At 38.1% G+C, this 19,925-nt stretch overlaps 1 protein-coding gene across 2 annotated transcripts in view; it reads right to left on the bottom strand.

Annotated features, from left to right (window-relative positions):
• The window catches only part of LOC122806913 (stereocilin-like), a 608,237-nt gene that overhangs the window by 426,211 nt on the left and 162,101 nt on the right, over positions 1 to 19,925 (bottom strand). The window lies entirely within an intron of this gene.

Below are 19,925 nucleotides of genomic sequence, written 5' to 3'. Positions count from 1 at the left end.
TAAGCTTTATGTGTGTACTATACAGTACTGCATGTCAGTACTTACAAAACCTTAATCTTGAGGAATGTAATCTGTGATGAATACAGGGACCACACAAAACAATGGATGCAAGCAATGTGGACATACACCATACTTTGCTGTACAGGCCCAAAGCTTCAAGTAGTACTACAGTACACACAGGATTTGGATTCAACATCAGTACCAATCAATAATCATAGATGTAGTGCTTTAGCCTCCAATGACACACCCCAGTTAAAACCAAGGGACTTAATCACACTGTATGCCATAGCACTTTTTCTGCCTAGCAACAGAATACACAGCTTTTGCTGGGATCAAAACAAGGACCCATAATACCATGACATAAACAGTTTCCCACTAAAATATCCCACAAATACATATCTTTGACATATTCACAAACACATTGACCATCACAGTCAACAGTACAGAGAATCTATTGCAACAAGTAGATGTAGGTGTGTATGAGTATATATGACTCTCTCTCTCTCTACACACACACACACACATATATATATTTATATATATGTGTATATATATATATATATATATATATATATATATATATATACATATATACACATCCATTGGTGTAGATATACATATATATGTAGGCACATATACATTTCACCTTTCATAGTGGGAATATCAATTATACAAAGGATGTAAGGTGTACAGTAATGTAATAATATCACACAGTCTTGTGATAAATGCATTGAAAGTGTTTACAGCCCAGGTAGCTTTAGCAGGCCTCATTGGCTTCAACATTGCAAACTGAACAAACCACCCACACTGTTTAACCACCACATGTCATATACCAGCACTGTATGCTGCCTTGTTTGTCACACACTAAAATCTACATACAAATACGTGCATACTGACCTTCACCAACATATATATCTCCACCCTTCACAAACAGCTGCAATATGTCCCCTGCTCTATGCACATATACAGATGTGACTATATATGACACATATATATTTCTCCGTATGTGTGTGGCATACACACACAAGGTCCACACTGTTGTAAGTCCCTGGACCTCACAGCTGAACTGTTGGGCCTTGCTGCAACACAAACAGGTGTCACATGTGAACACACACTAACATTAGAGGGGTTATATATAGCTACAAATGCTAGATAAGCATACTAGACTGCTACAGCAGTAAGCTACACTTTAATATGACTATCATGCATGTGTTGCTCTGTCACACCCATGTTTATATAATGGCAGCACTAATCCCTCCAACAGCTATTGGCCACACTACTGTACAGAACACAGATAACATGGATCAGATTTTTGACATTTAATGCTGAGGTACACATTTCACAAGTATGACCCACTGCCCACAGGTACACACTGTATTGTCCATAGCAGTAGTTAAGCAGGACATCTGTGCATAGATAAGTACTGCTCCCACATATGAATGGTTCACATTATGTAGACTACTCTTCAAAAACATCTACTACATGCCAGTAAATGCATATGTGTCACATACCTTTCCTTTTTATGATTTGGTATTATTTCTTTTATTTTTCCTTTTCTCTGTCTGTCTCTCTCTCTCTCTCTCTCTGTCTCTGTCTCTCTGTCAGTCTCTGCAATAGTGTGATTGAGTTTGTTGGTAGCGATTGCAGCCTGCTTTTGTAGGTATTTGCACATGTGCATGTGATGGCCTCTGCACCAATTAGTGGCCACCATTTGCTAATTGCATGCAGCCTGCTGTGTAGTAATTGCAGTAATCACTGTCATAGCAACCCAGTACTATAAATTGCTAACTCAGATAGGCATGGCCCTTTCAGCTTTCCAAGATGGAGATCATCCTTGTTTGCTGTGGACATCATTGTTTAAGACAGAAGGTTGGTATAGTTCTTATATCAGAAGCCAGGGGTGTAGCCAGTGATTTACAATTTGTACTCAGACCTAAATGTTGCTGCTTCCAGTATACACTTGTCAGTGTAGAAATGTACTCACCCCTCAAAATGCTAACCCAAGATACATGGGAGGATGTACTTTCTTTTCAAATTTTACAATTAACTGCCATACAAAGCTAGTTATTGAGATGTATTCCTTTGGCACAAGAATTGTTTGTGAAATGCTATACTGTGAATATTCATTTACTCAGTTCTAAACAGTTTGTGCTTTTTTAGTGTTGACATTAGCACAAGCTGCTCAAGAAAACTGGACATACACACACAGGTATATTCTACATTTGGGTAGGGGTGCAGAAGTACAGAGAGCGTACGTATTATTGTGTGAATTTTATCTTGCTGGACTTACAGGGTTGCTGTGTACATGTTAGTTTATCAAGGCATGTTGTCTGTCTGCATAACTCCCAACTGTGGACCTATTCACATGGTAGCCAGAGATTAGCCTGTTATTCTTTGTCTGTGCAACACACAGGTCTTTTCAGCACTAGAGCAATGGCATTGTTACAGTTGGTTGCTACTAGTACATGGCTACATCCTTCTGTATTTCAGTGTTGTATTCCTACATAAAGGTATGCTTCTGGAACTCCTTCCAAATCTATTTGCATAGTGTGCAACAGCAGAAAGGCCGCTATGCCTCTGTGTTTCTGCCTCTGCCAGACTTCTCAAACACTCAGGTACATATTTGAACAGACTCAGGGAAAAGTAGAGAAAAAGTCACGGACACCTTTAAAATATTAGTGCCATTAAGTTGAAACATTGAGAGAACCAGAGCATATGGATTAATACACCTTTTCTGAAGTAAAATAAGTGTCTAACTCTTAATTATTGTCATTACTCATTACGTGTAATTCATCACCTTTCTGGCCAAAGTCAGTAGTTTTCGGAGGGATTCAGAGGGACAGAGCTAAATTTTGTTTCAACATCAGGGACATCCCTGAAAATTAGGGACAGTTGGGAGGTATAGCCTCTGCCCTAAACAGATGTGCCAGTGTTTGTCCTGCTGTAATACTGTATGGGGGTTGTAAAGTGATGGTGTAACATTATTTCCTGCTAGAATGGCTGCTTCTCTTATTACAGTCATGTAATGTAATCCCACAACAACTGTTGGTAAAGATCCACATAACAAATTGTGTGGTATGGCATTCCTATTTTTCCTTTACATTCACTCATTCTGATGCATGATATATTTATTGTATATCTTCCGTGGCTTAGTGGTACTTCATGCAGTGTAGTGTGTACAAGGTCCCAGGTTTGAGACTGACAGAGGTGTTTTATTTTGCTGCTGAGCAGAACAAGGGCCCTCACATACAGAGTGACTAAGGCATTTTTAAGCAGTTGTAAGTGGGTTTGCGTGGGTTTGCGTGGGTTTGTGCGATGCTTAGCAATGCTTAGCTAAGCGCAAACAAATGCACACTCGCACAAACCCGCTAACTGCTGCTTAATAGTGTTTACTCCCACTAACTCCTACGCTCATTTCTTTGAAAGAAAAGAAAATGGGGAGCTAGGAAAGTGGTGAAAAAGGGGGACAAAGAGAAAAATACAGTAGGGAAAATAGCTCGGGATGTGCAGGACGGGTGTAGGGAAGGTCCATAGCTGCTCATTTCTTTAACAGCAACAGCTGTGCATATGGAATAAATTTGGAGGTAACTATGAAACCTTCAACCCCTGAGAGAGGGGTGAGGACAACAAAGTATGTTGTAATGTTGTAATGCCAATTACAATTACATTTTATGTGTCCAGGGGACATGTGTGCAAAATGGGCAGTTATGTATGGGACGTAATTTTTTTTTTGGGAGCAGACTGCCGTTTTTTTTTCAGGTGAGAGTGGAATGTGGGGTAGGGGAAGTAGGTATATTTGGGGAGGTAGGTTGGGGAGGTAAACAGACAAGACAAACAAGATGCATACAGGGGTGGAATATGACACATGTGGTGGGTGAACACCATTGACGGGGAGGGATGTTTGGAAATCGCAAGCCCATCAGCCCACAGATGGCAACAGTGGAACTGAGATCCCCACTGCACTGCACCTTCACAGCCCAGAGGGTGGCTGTGCTGGGGGCTGTGTAGGAGGAGTAGGCTGACTCGGGTGTTGTGCCACTCATGCCTCAAGCTGGCACAGAGGTTCTGCAATAGAATGCTCGATCTCTCTATGCACCACAGCCCGGTCCATTTGAAGGGTGATAGGTGGCCCTCCTCTGCCCACGCTTGCATGGGGGGGGCTGAGCCCCATCCCCTGCAGCGCTTCCACCCGAAGGTGGCACTGGGCCAATGGAGGAGGAGGTCCCAGGCTGGGCACTGGACCTGCTGGTGCCAGGTGTCATGGCCAGCTGAGCTGGGACAGGTGGGTCGACTGGGACCAGCCTTCCCATACGAACTATGTTTTGGAGAATTTAATAAAGATATGGGTTAGTAACAGTCAGCAGCATTCCCAGTTAGTTATAACAGCATGCAGAAGTATTCCCATTAACCCAACACACCAGAGTTTCAACAGTTGAAAAGCAAGCATAACACATGCATATATAGAACAATAGTGGACATTACAACAGCATGCAGGTTTAATTGATGGCAACAGGCCACCAATATTGTGGTATTTGAACAGGGCACATGCATAGAAATGAATGCAAATATTTATAAACCAATAGGACATATGTCCCAACAAATGTTTTGAGATTAGACATACCCATTGAGGTGTGGAATTGCATTTTTTATGCACATACAGTAGGGTGGAAAAGATAGCTCAATTAACAACTTATATATCCTTCTAGTTTACACTACATTCCTATTAACTGCAGTTATATGTCCCTTACATGTATTATTATACTACCCAATGTCCTTCTATTGTGCAATTGGGTTTTGCTAGATCACTATATACATGAGCTGTATCTGACATACAAACTCTCCAGGATGCAGATGTTACTGCTACATACTTTGAGAGTTGCTCACACACACTACTGTTAAGATGGTACACTGACAGCTCTACTTTCATATAATTATCTAGATATGTTCAGGAGAAATTATCAGTTATATGTTAACAGCTCCTTACATTTCTGGCAGCAGATTGACATTTCTGGGGAACACAATACCAAGCTACTCATGTGCCAGATTAACCTGTACATGCTGGGCATGAACCAACAGTTAAGGGCTGTAAATATGCACAAAAGCTACTGGCCCTCCCTTCATTCACTTTTTATGGGCCTACCCAAGTGTGGGTTAACTAACACTGCTTAATACAACAGTACTATTTCTAAAATGCAACAGTACAACAGCATATCAAAGAAAATCACACAGATGCACTCCAGGAATTATACCTTTTTAAAGATTTATTACACCTTTATTTATTGGGTTAAAACACTTTTTTGAAGGCTCTCATTTATTTTATATAACAGTACATGCAGAATAATTACTAACCTGCCTGGTGATGCAGCCTTTGCAGCCTATCTTCATGGGCTTGCTGATTCATAGCCCGGACACCTGCAGCTGTGAAGTAAATGTAGTGATAATGAGACATACCTATCCATAGTATAGACAAGAATAGCAATTCTTAAATACTTAATACAATGGCTACTTACTCAGTACTGGGGCATTTGCCATCCCATGGGCCTCCTGGATCCACTGGTCCAGTTGATCCTCGTTACATCACTTCAGGTCAGAGTAATGGTGCCTGACCTGCTCACCAGTCCGAGGAATGCCAGTGGCACTGGTGAGATCACGAGCTAGACAGTTCCAGGCCTCTGTTTTGTATTGGTTACCCTGGTACTGGCCCCGCAGGAGTCTTTCCTCATGATTGTGGACAAGGAGCCAAACCATTACTTTGGTCTCCTCAATGCCCCAATGTTGCGCTCGAAATCGACTGCCTTCTCCAAAACCGGCCATGCTGACTGCAGAAGGGAGCTGCAACCAGTTACAGCAAGTATTCCGGCCTTTGGAGCTTAAATATGCCTCATTTCCGACACTTATTTGTGATTGGCCAGTTTTGAAAAAACTCAGCTGTAGGCACACCTGCTTAGCTGATGTTAGCAATGTTTAATTTTCCTTTGATAGATATGTGTCTGTTGATAGTGCATGGTTATGAAATGCTGTCATGGCTTAGTGGTTATGTACTGTGACTATAGTGCACAGTTTCCCGAGTTCGAGCCCTGTCACTGTTTTTTATTTTCCTACTGGCCAGACCTGAATGGTTAAGGTACAGTAAAGGAGGTGTGGCTATGTTTAGCCGACTTTGCTCAACTTTGCCCGACTTTGCTCAGCATTGTTCGACGTTGCCTGACGTTGCCCAATGTTGCCTGACATTGCTCGGTGTTGCCCGATGTTGCGCTGGTTAGCGCGGTGTGCAGCTATGCGCAAACATGTTCTGTTTGCGCTAGTTTGCGCGATGCACAACTCCACGCAAAGACATTGCTCTAGTTAACGCAGTGCTCAATTACGAGCAATTAAATATAAATATGCTCAGTACTGGTAAAATATGCTTAGCAGTGCTTTACATTGCTTAAAAATAAGTTACTCATGCATCAATTTCTCCTTCCATTTTATATACATATATATATATATATATATATATATATATATATATATATATATATGGGTCTACTTCTTTTGACCTAACTTTCATTTGCCTGACACTCATTTGCCTGACCCCATTTGACTGAAATTTCATTTGCCTGACACTTCATTTGCCTGACACTTCATTTGACTGACAAGTATTATTAGCAAGAAAATGGAATATGCCCCCTTCCCCATTGTAGTGCGACCCTGGAGTTAGAATATATAGTTAGGGGGGGTGTGGGGGGCATTTCATATGATATTGTTAACTTTTGATGTAATATTGCTTAGTAAAAGAAAAGCAAGTGGGGGGCTTCACCCCCCACCCCCCTAACTATATATTCTAACTCCAGGGTCGCACTACAGTGGGGAAGGGGGCATATTCCATTTTCTTGCTAATAATACTTGTTAGTCAAATGAAGTGTCAGGCAAATGAATTGTCAGGCAAATGAAATTTCAGTCATTTGGTCTCAGGCAAATGGGTGTCAGGCAAATGGGAGTTAGGTCAAAGGAAGTAGACCCATATATATATATATATATATATATATATATATATATATATATATAAAATTCATTCACTACTACATATAACATTTCAATGCTTTTTACAAAACTTTAAATAATACGTCAGGAAATATTTTTGTATAGAGATTTCCAACAGAAAATGAAAAGTGTAGTGGTGGGACTCGAACCGGGAATGCCTCCTCTTTGTGCGAAGGCTCTAACCACTACACTATAGCTATTTCACTTAATTTGCATATATTTTTCTTATTATCCTCTTCTGTGTCTAAACTGCTAACTGTAGCTAAGCAATGGGCAAACCCGCGCAAATACGGGCAGCTATATCGGAAAAAAAAATTTCCTTTTACTTTTTATATTTGTACGGGGTTTACTATATGGGGGAGTTTAGTGTTAGAATGTACACATGTGAGTGGACTCGCTCATGTAACTAGACATTTCCCGAGTTTCAAACTTGCAGGGGCATGGATTTTTAGACTGATCAGCAGTCTGACATGCCCCTACACTTGTCCACACTCCATGTTAATTTTAGAGTTGAGACAGCATGCCCTCATTAATATGCATGGTGCGCTGCCGTCTTACTCTTAGACTGGCTCTTCCGTGTAAGACTAATTTAGTCTTACATGGAAGATTAGTGAATTCTGGGACTATCTAATAATTAAACACTAAAGTTTCAGTTTTATTATTATTAAATTTCAGCAGCAATATTTCTTGAAACTTTCCAATTTCCACATCTATTTTTTCAATTGAATAGTTTAAATCTTGTATAGTTAGTAAAATATAATCTGCAAAAAGCTCTGTTTTAGAATGACAATCCCTATTAATTGAAACAATATTAATTTTGTCATTGTTTCTTATATTATTAACTAAGAATTCAATAAGTAGTGCAAATAGTAGAGGAGACAAGGGACACCCTTGCTTTATACCTTTAAAGTGAATCATTGACAGATGTCAGATCCAGTTTTAATATATGCTTTGGAATCTCTATACACAGTTTTTAAAACTCTAACAAATTGTTCTGGAAATGCAAATGTTTCTAAAGTTTTAAATAAGTAGTTCCAATCTACAGATCTTTATTAATTAATTAATTTATCTACTATATCTCTTAATCTTATAGTGAAGATGGAAGCAAATATTTCATAATCTACATTTAATAATGAAATAGGTCTGTATGAAGAAACTATCTTTTTATCTTTTCTCTATTTTAAATATAGGTGAGATTACTGAAAATGTCCATGATGGAGGAATTATTTTATCACTCCGAATTATCCTGAAAACTTCTCTCAGCAATTCTAAAATATTTAACAGAAGCAGACTATATAATTTCATTCTTACACCATCTAACTCTGGATCTTTACAAATTTTTTCCTATTTTTTAAACATCTTTAACTTCTCTTAGGGTAAAATGCTTATTCAACAGAAAACTTTGCTGATCATTAAGTTTGTTAGTAAAATTTTCTTCAAATACTTAACAATTTTGCAATCATCAGGATTATTTTTATCCTTATAAAGATCCTCATGGAATTTTTTTTAAATATTAAACATTTCTCTGTGTCTGAAATAAGCTTATTAATGTGAGGATTTTGGATATTATTGATTTGTGCCTTAATGCCTAATATCTTACTTCTATTAGCTAATCTGTGAAGATTTTTTGGCATCTTAGCATAACTGTGCAATTTTATTTTTTTCTAGAGCCTTCTCAACTTTATATGTTAAAATTGTTTGACACTTTGTCATTAGTTTTTTAATGACTTCAGTATTAACTGAGTTCTTTGTTTGTTGTTCATACCTCACTTTATCTATATTGTCTTATATTTCTAATAACTCTTTATCTCACTCTTTCATTTTATTACTAGACCATCTTCCTATCCTATTTTAATATACATTTTAAAGAATTGAATGGTATGACCATTATCATTCAAAGAGAGACAATTCTTAATGTTCCTTAGGGTAACTCTTAAATTCTTTTAATTTCATATCTACTGGAATTCTGTAAATAATCTGAAGTTTCCTTAGCTAAACTGATAAATTATTACTTAGTACATTATGATCAGATGAAGGATAAGGAATAGTTTTAAAATAATTAACTTTATTAAGTGAAGGATAGGTAAACCCAACCAAAAAGAAAGTATACTCGACTGGGTACTCATAAACAGTCACCCCCAACTGTACACCTCTGGTACCCTTCTTAATGGCCTAAGCAATCACCTTCTCACATATGTAATTAAGCACAAAACCATTAATTCCCAACAACCCTTACTCAGAAAGGTTAGAAACAATAAAAACTTTGACCCTGCCAAATTCCAACAAGAACTAAACTCATGTAATTGATCTATTCTAAAACATCTCCCCTTAGATGAAGCAGTAGCATACTTTAACAACAAATTCCTTGAGATCCTTGATTTGCATGCACCTGTTCGTTCAAAGAGAACCAAGGCAAAAACTGCACCATGGCTTTCTATAGAGTCTAAATTCAACATTACCCTTAGAAACAAAGCATGGGCTTTATGGCGTTCTTCTAAAGACCCTCAAGATCACATTAAATACAGGCAATCCAGGAACGAAACCAAAAAATCAATTTTACAAGACAAAAAACAATACTACTGTAATTTACAGACAGTAAATCAAAATAACCCTCAAAAGTTTTGGGCAGGTTTAAATAATCTACTACATCCTGGACAAACTTCAATGCCAATCCCTGGTACTACTATTGATAAAACTCCTGAAGATGTTTCTGATAGTTTTAACCAATTCTTTACTGAGACAATTCAAGCCCTAGCTAGCCAACTACCTCCTAGTTCCTCTGATCCTGAAAGTAGCACCCCTAGAAACCTACTTGCGTTCGGCTTCCAACCAGTCACCAATTCACTTATACGTACCTTGATCAAAAAATTAAAACCCACTACACTTTCTGCTGATCAACTCCCTGCCGAGTACCTACAAAAATCAGCTGATGCTATTGCTTACCCCGTCTCAATACTAATCAATCGAACCATAGTAGAAGCTAAAATTCCCACCATCTGGAAAATATCCTATGTAATCCCACTTCACAAAGGAGGCAGCTCTACTGAATTCTCTAATTATAGGCCAATAGCTATACTCTCTTCACTTGCAAAGATTATGGAAAAATGTATTCATAGATAACTCATGCACCACCTAATCCAAAATCGCCTTATGGCAGACATTCGGCATGGCTTCCGTCCTCATGACAGCACTACTTCAGCCCTCCTAGCCTTTACTAACACCATAAACCATAATCGCAACAATAATTATATATCCTCAGCCCTCTTTTTGGATCTTTCCAAGACATTCGATATGGTTGATCACCAACTTTTAATCCACACCCTGTAAACATTCTGTCTAGATACTGGAGCCCTCCAATGGTTTCAATCCTACCTGAATGGTCGACAGCAGGCTGTCCTCTGGCAGAAAAAACTCTCTAACCTTCTACCTAACACCCTTGGAGTACCACAAGGCTCTATACTAGGGCCCTTGCTGTTCTCCATCTTCATTAACGACCTTTATACTGTCATCCCAAAAGTCAGCTGTATCCAATATGCTGATGACTCTACTCTGATTTGCTCAGCCACATCTCCAGTAGAGTTATGGTCAGCTACCCAGACCACCTTTAATACAATAGAAAACTGGCTTTCTGAACATCGTCTGATCCTAAATCCCAAAAAAACTAAAATGCTGTTATTTTCACCAACACGTAGATCTACTGCTTTCACCTTTACCATAAAATCAAATGATGGCACAATAATCTCCCCTGACCCATCTACAAAACTATTAGGTGTCATCATAGACAATAATCTAAAATTTGACCTACATGTTAACCAAACTATCAAAACCATCAATAAAAAACTAGGGTCACTTTACAGAATAAAAGCCTTCCTAACTCCTCCAGATAAAATTGCCATAGCTCGCTCTCCCTTTCTTTCAACCCTTCTGTATGCATCCCCTCTACTCTCGAATTTAAACAAGACTGTCCTTAACAAACTCTCAATTTGCTACAACCACATTGCCAGGTTTGCCACTGGGCTGCCTTTTAGGACACATCATTGCATCAATCTAAATCAGCTTGGTTGGCTTGAACTACCCAGCCTAATCCAGTATAACCAATTGATTATGGCCTATAAAATCCTCTGTAATCCGGACAATACTCCTGCACTTAAAAATATTATCACCCCCTATAACAATCCTAGACCGCTTCGATCCTCTAACAAACTACTAATTCAGACTAGCAAAATTAATAACACAGCCGGTGATTCTCTCTTTGCAAACTCTGTAAGTAGATCCTGGAACTCTCTTCCAGATGATATTACCTTACTTTCCACCTTAGGTCAATTTAAAACTAGACTCAAACAACATTTGTCACTTAACTGGCTATGTCAATGTATCAAGCCTGGCTAACTCTCTCTAGAATGTGTAAAAACCTGTTAACCAGTTTACTGTGTAATTTAATTTAATCCTGACTTCTGCTCAGGATTAACTGTAACCTGTGGAACTTGTTTAACTTGCTTACTTATGTAATCTCTATAAATAGTCTGTTTGTAATATGTAATGCTGGTATTATGTAATGCTGTATCTGCTTACCCTTGGAGCTTTTCTCCCCGGGCCTCCGCTGAAAATGGACATGCATCCAGTCGGACTATCCCGGTCAACAAATTTAAAATAAATAAATAAATAAGTGAATCAGCAGAAGCATATCCTATTAATTCTAATTTGCATCTCATGTGCATAAGAATAACAGGTGAAAAACAATAACTTATCTTCCACTTCTGCTATTAAATCAACTAGAATATTATTACTAATCTACCTGTTTAGTGCTTTAGCTGATGCTAGGATTGTAGCTTTCTTCCACTTACTTGTATCTTCTATACTAGATGAGCAGCTAAAATCTCCAGCTAAAATTAAACTACCCTTCTAATTATTTTGTAATAAGTTTAAGTGATCTTTAGCCACTCTTGCACCGATTCCAGGGATACAATAAAAACAGTTACTGCATTGAGTTTGTAATTATATTTAATTACTACAAATGTAAACATTCCTTTGGGATCATTAATAGATTTCCTGACACTACCTATTACAGTAGATTTTCTCAAAGTTATAGTAGTTCGGCTCCTCTTTTTGTTAAAAGAAGCAGATGATAACATGTTGTAATGTAAGTTATTTAGATATTGAATAGTTTATCTCTCAGATGAGTCTTTTCCAAGAATATAATGTCTCTTCTATTTAATTTTAAATATCTTATTAATGATTTCCTTTTGTTGCCATTATTTAATCCATTTACATTAATAGACTATCCATACTGTGAATCTGAGATTTCTTTTGCCAAGAGATAATATGACAAATCTATCCACTATATTAATGTAGTTGTATATAAAACTCTAATGTATTCCTCCCACAGAATCTTAACTTTCCACATTTTTTGAATTCTTCCTTTCTACACACTAAATTACTAAAACTCATTAATAACAAAAACAGAAACAAGTCTACAACTGTAACTGTATTTGTATAACTCATAAAATGGTTTACCTTTAAAATGTCCCAACACATGTGTGCGACTCTTCATATACCCAACTCGTAATGTCGGATACTGCACTGTCGACTGAAGACCGAATCTTCTACCCAAAGAAAGTCAACACTCCGGGAATGTCAACTTTCTTCAAAACACCCGTCATTTCAGGATGTCTCCTAAGACTGTTATGCAGGGGGCAAGCCCCTACACCCCCTGCTAATTTTATATACTAACTGCAAGATCACACTACAGTGAGAGGGAAGAGTAACATGTCCCAATCCCCACTGTAGTGTGATCTCCACTCAAAAAGCCGAATTCACTTGAGCGAATGCATACTAGCATTCGCTCTTTTGTGAGTTCGGCAATTTATAGTTCATTAATACGAACTTTTGCTAACATCCTTTTGCACATCTGACCATCGTAGATGTGCACCTCAGCATTTTAAAGGTAAACCCATAAAACATAACCTAGCATGGATACCAAAGTTACTAGTTACTAAACCATCTTTCTACCAATCAAGACCTAAAATTCATCAAAAACTTGTCAAACTCAGCAGGTTCTTGACCTTTGTATCTGAAGTGGGTTACAGGAAGGACTCTGGAAAACTCCTTCTACTTTGTAAAGTCAAAGAAAACATAAAAAAGTAGAGGGCATATTCAAAGAATAGAACAACCCCACTGTATACCCTTACATTACCTGGACTACAGAGTATAAATCCCCCCAGGCAATTATACTTCTATTCTTGAAGAAATTCTTGCCTGGACAACCAACAATATAAAAAATGGAACTATCATCCTAGGCAACGTCAATATTAACTGGCTAGATATTTCCAATAGCAACCCCCTTGACAGATATTAAACCTTCATATCTATACTCAGCTAATCTCCGACATTACTGGACCCAACATTAAGGAAAACAAAGGCTCAATCTTGAATTGGATCTTGGCTTCTGATCCAGAAAAAAATTACCACTCTCCAGCATTCATAATACATAAGCTCACCTCCATACCAAAATGTACACCAATGTAGATACACCAGAGATCTATCCCATTTCTCCCCAAACACCTTCAATGACATCCTACAGAACACTAACTGGAGCCCACTAAAATTTCTTCTACTCAACGAAGCTGTAGAATTGTTCAATTGTACATTTCTTAGGATCCTAAATAGCCTTGCCCCACTCTGGTTAAAAAGGATCAATGCAAAACATGCTATTTGGGTTACAAAGTCCAAAAAGCAAGTTATGCCCTCAAGGGACAAAGCCTGGCAAAAAAACAAATCACTACCCAACATCACTCTTTATAAACAACTCCACAATCAAGCTAAATGCCTAGTTACCAAAAACAAAAAAGAATACTTCCAGGCTATCCAAGACCAACATAGACTAAACCCAAAAAACTTCTGGGGAGCAATCAACTCCCTTCTCCACCCTGGAACTAACAACAACCCATGTCCAAACCCTGAAAAAATGCCCTATGAGATAGCCTCCCTCTTTAACAGATACTTCACCGACACCATCAAAAAACTTACTACCACATTCTCACCTATAATAACTAACCTGCCAGGAACTTGACCAGTACATTCCTCTTCTAATCCTCTACCCACTTTCATTCTAACACCCATATCCACCTCCACCATCAAAAAACGTCTTCACAAACTTAAACCCTGTACCAATGCCCCTGATAACTTACCCGCAGAATACTTAAAACTCTCAGCCTCCTCCATTGCATATCCTATCAGCATCCTCCTTAACAGGTCCATTCAGGAATCCTACATACCTGATATCTGGAAAAAAGCTTTTATCCTTCCACTTCATAAAGACGGCAACAACTCCAACATCTCAAACTTCCATTCTATTGCCAATCCTCCCCCAATCTCCAAAATACTTAAGAAATGTATTGACACTCAACTCCTCAGTCACCTGACCCAATACCAAGTCCTCTCCCCCACTCAACATGGCTTTAGGCACGGTCATAGTACTAACACTGTCCTCATTTCCTTCTTCAACACAGTAAATAGAGCTGGTTCCTTAGTCTCAGCACTCTTCCTGGATTTATCAAAGGCTTTCAACACTATTTCCCACTCCCTCCTGCTTACTAAACTCCCTAATCTCGGACTATCTCCCCCTACCCTACAATGGTTTACTATCTCATTAATAGACAACAATCGACTAAATGGCAACACTCTTCCTCTCCTTTCATAACTACAAATACAGGTGTCCCCCAAGGCTCAATACTGGGACCCCTCTTATTCAGCATATTTGTCAACAACTTCCATTCCTCTCTCACCCACAATACTGTTATCCAATATGCAGACGACTCAACTATTATCTGCTTTGCTAAATTTGCCCCTACACTACAGAATCTCACCCAAGAAGCATTTACTTCCACCAAAACCTGAATGTCCCAAAACCATCTCGTTCTCAACCCCAATAAAACAAAATGTTTAATATTTACCCCCACAAAATCCAACACTGTTGAGAAGTCAGTATTCTCCATTCATTCCCAAAATAACACCATCATTTAAGTCACCCCCAGTACCAAATTGCTAGGTGTCACCACTGATGACAAATTAACTTTTGGCCTTCACATCTACAGCAACATCAAAAAAAACATCAGAAACTAGGTGCCCTGTATAGGCACAACTAATTTCTTAGCCTCTCTGCAAAAAAGGCTCTGGCTTCATCCTTCCTGCTTCCAACACTATGTGATGCTCCCATCCTCACCAATCTACATTCCTCCTTGAGAACAAAACTAGACTCTTGCTAAAACAAAACTGCTAAATTTGCTACAAACGCAAAATTTTCTACCCACCACTGTTCCTCTCTGCATCAACTAAATTGGCTAGAATCCCCTCACTACCTCACTTTTCTCCAGTTAACTACAGCCCACAAGCTCATCTACAACCCAGAAACCTGCACTTCCTTCTCCTCCATACTGACCATGTACCAGCCTAACCAACAACTAAGGTCTGAAAACAAAATGTTACTATCCATAGAGAAAGCTAAGCTCACAGCCGGTCAAATGTTGTATTCCTATACCGTCTCTAAAGCATGGAATAATCTCCCCCCTTCACTCAGAACTATCAGCAATCCTGCCTCCTTTAAAAAATCGCTCAAACTCCATCTCTCCTCACACTGGTTATGCTCCTGTACCCCAAAACACAACTCCAACACCTGATTTCTCTCCCTATTGTTATACCTCTATCACTTCCTTCCCTTCACTCTGCCTACTTACTGCTTTCCTGTCACTTTAGCCTGTCATTACCCTCCATAGCCCTTCCATCTCCTACTATTCTTACACTGCACTCAACTCCCTATGGCAATTAGCCTTACAGATATATTACACTCATGCATTATTTGAATGCACACCATGAACCTTGTAGATTTATTTAATTCTTGTGTTATTTGAACATATGCCATTTACTACTTCTGTTTCTCCATGATTGTAACTTTTTTCACTGTTATTTTTTTATTAGTTTTCATTCAGTGCAATAGTAGTGCTTGATGTCCTCTGTTATACAAATTAATACTTTCTTTGTATGTAATTTTGTGAACATTTTTATCTGATGTGTATTAATATTTATCTTTGTATGTAATCTTGTGGAGCTTTCCTCCCTGGGCATCCACTGAAAATGGGTTCATTCCAGGCCCAGTGGACTTTCCCAGTTATCAAATGCAATAAATAAATAAATAAATAATAAACAAAAAGAGGGAACACTATTAGTTTCAAAGCCTTTTAGAATGCCTGTAATACACAGACACGTTTGGATGGTCCATCACAGAAGAAAAATATTTATAATGTAGAAGGTGTATTAGGCAATATTTACTTACAGTTAGTCATTATAATGCATATGTACTCATAGATAAATAGATAATTGTCCTAGTAGATTGTTTTGATGTAGGATGTAAGGAGGTCTATGTTATGTTTGTGTTAGCTGCTAAATATTATTAACCTAGTTCAAAATGGTAACATTTGTATTCCTTTTTAAGAGAATAAATTAGCAGTTTTTTGAATGTGCTAAATTCTAAATGTTATTGTTTCAGAATTTAGATGGGAAAGAACACATTGTTTGGTTTATTAAAAGAAAGTTCAGTAATGCTACTTAACCTGAGAAAGAGAGTCATTAGCCAGATTCATGATGATAGCACTTTTTCTGATCACACATACAGTAAAAAAACAATTTATCTGAAAGCAACATTAATTGAACACCGTTTTTTTTTTCTTCATGAAACAAGCACTCCTGCAGCTGTCATAGGAGAAAAACCCTATACTGTTCTGGTATATGAATACGTGTATGATTTTATATACATATATATATATATATATATATATATATATATATATATATATGTATATAAATATATATATATATATATATATATATATATACACACACACACACACACACACACACACACACACACACACACACAGGTTTACTATCAAAAAGCTGAAATGCAAAAATAAAAGTCTAACATCGAACGGAAACTGCAAATTCCTGAATACTAATTAGGCATAAATGCAGAATCTGTTGAACAAATACAGCAGATTCAAAATTTATGTCAAATATCTAACATGCCATCAGTGTAGGTGCAAACGTAAGTTAAACACCTACACTGGCATTCACGTTTTAGCAGGGGGCAAGCCCCCTTGCACTCCCTGTGAGAGGCTGCACCCCCCACACCCTCTGCAAACTATATATTCCAACTCCAAGATCGCACTACAGTGAGGAAAGGGATACATTTCCCACTCCGCACTGTACTGCCATCTCTACGCATAACATCAACTACATACCAGCGAATGCACAGTTGCATTTGCTGATATGTACTCTCACTCTCCTAACATTCTGCAACACGGACATCAGCCAACAGCCGGTAGTCTTGTCCAGTTTTGCAAAAACCATGATCAACATTCTGATAGTAAACCATATACGCACACACACAAATACACCCACCCTCCTTCACAGTCACAAAACAGTGGGGAAAAGGATATAGTCCATGTTCACTGAAAGTGGCTTTCAGCAAAATTATTTTGTTGTATTGTTTATAAGACAAATCACAAATGATCGCATGTTAGGTACCCATTCAACCAATAAGGAGGCCTGCACTACCATCTAATACTGCTTTTTACAAGGTAGTTTTTGCTTGTTACATATCATACCATGTTTCAGTGGCTGAACTGACTAGATAATAACAACCCCAAACAGTCCCAAGGGGTACTTACCCCCCAACACTTCAGTTTTAAGATCATGTATCAGCTTTGACACAACCACAAGAAAGCAAATGAGCTACATCAGGCATAAAGCCCAGCTGCCGAAGTTCAAACTGATGGTTTCATACTGGGGAGGAGTCATGTTGCTTAACTGTGGACTTTGGATATTGCCCCTTTAAGTGTGTTGATTCAAAAACAGACAAGCAGGTAAAAATTAGTGAAGAACATTTGCAATTTAAAGCCCAGTGTCCTGGTACTCAATAGACTTGTGACCTTTAGGTATGAAGAGGGTAACAGGGAAGTCTCAGGATGGAGTTCTATGTGACAGAAGGAAGATCATTTGCAGGGTATTCCTTTGCAGAGGAGAGGAAACTCTATAGATTTGCAACAATTTTGAGGTATCCATGCTTGTGTGGAAGTAGGACAAGGTATTTAGGTTTATCCATGCCTGTACTGAAGTAAAAAGAAAACCTACTAGAATTTAGCCCTGCCTCTGAAATCTGTGTAAGTACTGTTCATTTGTTACTAACTAGATATTTGACAAAACCCTTTGTATAAGGCATCACCATATCTGACTTGTATTGAACTTGCTGGATCCCTGTCTGTGAGGAAACTCTGCATCTGAACTGAAGTGAACTTGCTAGAACCGTGTGTGAAATAGAAAGCTGTATCTAAATCTCAAAGAATACTGCATTTGAGTTGAACTGTATTTACCAAAATAAGAGTTTAAAATATGCTATACCTGAGTTTTGCTTTTGCAAAAGAAGGACATTTTATTCACTTACCATAAAAAAATGGAAAAAGTTACAGTCTGTAAGAGCAAAGCTGTTACAGGCTTTTTTCAGCCTTTCAGCTGCTTTCTGTGCAAAATAGTGCTGCAGTGGGTTCTCAAAATTTGCCCATTTGGAATAAATAATTATCAGGGGGTATGAGAGTACAGGGAGGCCTACCCCTGCAAAAAAATATCTTTTTTGTGTTTTAATCTTTTTTTTTATTTGTGTTTAGATCTTTTGGTATTCAGTCAATGGACAGTTTGTGCAATGATGAGACAATATGGTCAGTCTGCTCTTTACTGGATCACTGTTCATTGAAAAAAAAATTGGGAAACATAACTTAGCAAGTCTTTCTCCCATGACACATTGCTTAGGAGGTAGGACTACCCCCCTCCCAGAAGAGCCACTGTAGCACTTGTTTTGGAGTTCTGCAATGTTATAATTTACTGGAATCTCTTTGCTGAACAGGAATACATTGAAGAGCGGATCAGCAAATCATTAGCTATTCTGTGTCACCTTACTCATGACAAGTGTCCTAAGTCTAATCCTAACCCTGCCCATATCCCTTACGCCAAACCTATGAATTTCTTAATGGTCTATTTCGCTAACACTACCACAATGTGAGACATGCACATTATTCAAATACACCAGCACAAATGTACAATTCTAATCCTATCTGCTTATGTAACTCTTATTCAAACTTTAACATGCAAATACTTGTAAGCACACTCCTACTACATCTCCTAGAACATTTGAAATTTCTGGCATTAACACACACAGCCAATTACTATAACTGAAAGTGCATCACTTACAGAAAAGAAACACTTTTCCTTTATGGTGGAAGATTCGTGAGATTTTCTTACAAGTATTAATAATGACTTGTCTACTGCAGATTTAATATTTGCCACAATAAATGCTAAGGACCTTTTCTCAGTTATTACACATTTGATTGACTTGGAGTAGTTCAGAGAAGCTTTGCTTGAATGTAGCATTTTTAACAAATAATGACATCAGTGTTTTAGTTGCTTTCATGGAAACAGTTAAGTTCTTTTTATTAAATCTGTGACTATTACACTCTTGTAGTTCATTCTGGTTAGCTTTAGCATTGTATATTGGCCTTTTGTTCTTGTAAGCTACTTGCTCCATTTCTGAATGAGGAAAACATCGAACAAAGGAAATGTTGAACACGGTGTAAGTACACCACTACCCCCACATGTTGCCATAGATCAGGAAACCTACTAACATCACGGCAGCTCACAGCACTACCTTCTGTCATCCAGGTATTTCAGGAAATGTATACAGAACTGTTACAACTTGAACTTAAACATAATATGCACAACTATTTTATGAAGCTGAGTCCTTTAAATTAAAGTCATCCCATTAAACGGGCAGATATCAGCATGTAGTCGCAGAGGCACTT

The sequence above is a fragment of the Protopterus annectens genome, chromosome 7.part0, assembly GCF_019279795.1.
Source record: "Protopterus annectens isolate FY-2018-M chromosome 7.part0, PAN1.0, whole genome shotgun sequence".
In the NCBI taxonomy this organism is placed as follows: domain Eukaryota; kingdom Metazoa; phylum Chordata; order Ceratodontiformes; family Protopteridae; genus Protopterus; species Protopterus annectens.
Note: the sequence above shows the minus strand (reverse complement) of the source record. Positions and strands in the feature narration are given on the sequence as shown.